This window comes from Bubalus kerabau, chromosome 3 (genome assembly GCF_029407905.1).
Source record: "Bubalus kerabau isolate K-KA32 ecotype Philippines breed swamp buffalo chromosome 3, PCC_UOA_SB_1v2, whole genome shotgun sequence".
In the NCBI taxonomy this organism is placed as follows: Eukaryota; Metazoa; Chordata; class Mammalia; order Artiodactyla; family Bovidae; genus Bubalus; species Bubalus kerabau.
This window is the reverse complement of record NC_073626.1, coordinates 176,667,357-176,669,368: the sequence shown is the minus strand read 5'-3', so window position 1 is coordinate 176,669,368 and position 2,012 is coordinate 176,667,357. Positions and strand designations below refer to the sequence as shown.

Genomic DNA, 2,012 nt, shown 5'->3' with positions numbered 1-2,012 from the left:
AGAAAAGGGGAAGCTGCCGGCTGCCCTCCTCACTTCCTTCCTGCCCCTCAGACAGGCAGGGGTGTGGGCGTCACAGCTGGGGCGGGGCGGCAGGGGAAGGGCCCCGGCCTGCCTCGAGTAGGACAGCAGGGGGCCACCGCCACTCCCGGAGGGGCTTCCCTTACATCTCCACTGCCTGCTGTTTGCCAGGGCTCGGGGCTGGGGTTTAAGCAGTTTCACTCACGAAACCCCGCTGACAGGATGCTCACCACCATCCTTGGATGCAGGGACTGTTACCAGTCCCATTTCCGGACAGAAGTTAGACCCTCAGAGAGGTCAAGGCATCCACCCAAAGTCACACAGCAGTTAGTGCTGGTGTCAGGATTCAAACCCAGGTCTGCCCAGCTACAAAAACGGCCACTGCTTAGTGTCTCCCACCTTGTTAAGTGTTTCCTAAGCATGGTTGCAAAGTCGGACAGGACTAAGCGACTTCACTTTCACTTTCAAGCATGGTCCTGGATCCACGCCTTTAATCCTCTAAAGTGAAGTTGTTCAGTCGTGTCCGACTCTTTGCGACCCAGTGGACCTTAGCAGACCAGGCTTCTCTGTCCATGGGATTTTCCAGGCAAGAATACCGGAGTGGGTTGCCATTTCCTTTTCCAGGGGATCTTCCCAACCCAGGGATCGAACCTGGGTCTCCTGCATTGCAGGCAGACACTTTACCCTCTGAGCCACCAGGGAGGCTGACCACTCCTCTAATTCTTCTCAGCCCTTTCAGGGAGCTACTATTATCCCTATTTTACAGATGAAGAAACTGAGGCACAGAGAGGGGAAGTGATTTGCCTGAGCTTACACAACTTACCCGTGGAGGAATGGAGATTTGAACTAAGGCTTGACTGGTTCTAGAAATCAGTGTCTTCACTCTACCCTGAGCCTCAGAGAGAAGCCCAAACCAGGACAAGAATAATTACTAAACAAACCCACCAACTGGGTGTCAGGTCCTGGGCTAGGCTCTTCCCACAGCTGGGTCATCAATGCGTCATAGCAATCTGGGGAACTCACCATCAGGCCCCTCTTTGTGAGCCTCAAGGTCCCTGATGCTCCCATGTAATCAGGGATTTTTCTGCCTCGCTCTTAGGAAAAGCTGGAATGAATCTATTGAGACTATTAAACAAGTTACACTGGGATCTATACTCCCTTCTCAGATGAGAAATTATCCGTGTTGCAATAAAGGAAGGGAATAGGAGGCACTTGCAGAATTCCTGCAAGAAGTCTGCTCGGTCCAGACACTGAGAGTTCACTTGCTATGTGAAGCTTCCTCCAGTGGAGAAACTCAGCAGGACCTGCCATGAAGTCCCAGCCTCTTATGAGATCACAGAGTTAGAATTGGTTACTACAGCTGCCCATCATTTATACACCAAGAGAGGTTATTAAAGGTCTCTAGCTCCTCCCTCTCAGCAGGAGCTGCTCTATTAGACCTACAAAACTTGGCTGGGGGTCTTGATCAAAACTTTCTCTTTGCCAATGAGACCAAAAAGGGTTCTACAAGTTTGAGGCTCCTGGGCAGCCCAGCCAAGCCCTTCCCTACTTAATATTCAAGCCTGTCTTTGCTGTTGTTACAGGCCTTGCTGAGACCAGGTATCATAGAAAGGTGGTATAGAGTGGAGGTTAACAGCTTGGCTCAGAGGCTCATGCCTTGGGGTCAAATCCCAGCCCCTCCCAGCTGGGTAGCCAATCAGTTCAGTCAGTTCAGTCACTCAGTCGTGTCCGACTCTTTGCGACCCCATGGACTGCAGCATCCCAGGCCTCCTTATCCATTCCCAACACCCAGAGCTTGCTCAAACTCATGTCCATCGAGTCAGTGATGCCATCCAACCATCTCATCCTCTGTCGTCCCCTTCTCTGCCTGCTTTCAATCTTTCCCAGCATCAGGGTCTTTTCCAATGAGTCAGCTCTTTGCATCAGGTGGCCAAAGTATTGTAGTTTCAGCTTCAGCCTCAGTCCTTCCAATGAATATTCAGGACTGATTTCCT

General features: G+C 51.3%; 1 non-coding gene across 1 annotated transcript; it reads right to left on the bottom strand.

The window, feature by feature from the left end:
- Positions 1–648: 648 nt before the first annotated feature.
- TRNAC-GCA (transfer RNA cysteine (anticodon GCA)) lies at positions 649–720 on the bottom strand. Its single transcript has one exon. It is a non-coding gene; the product is annotated as a tRNA-Cys (tRNA).
- Positions 721–2,012: the final 1,292 nt, after the last annotated feature.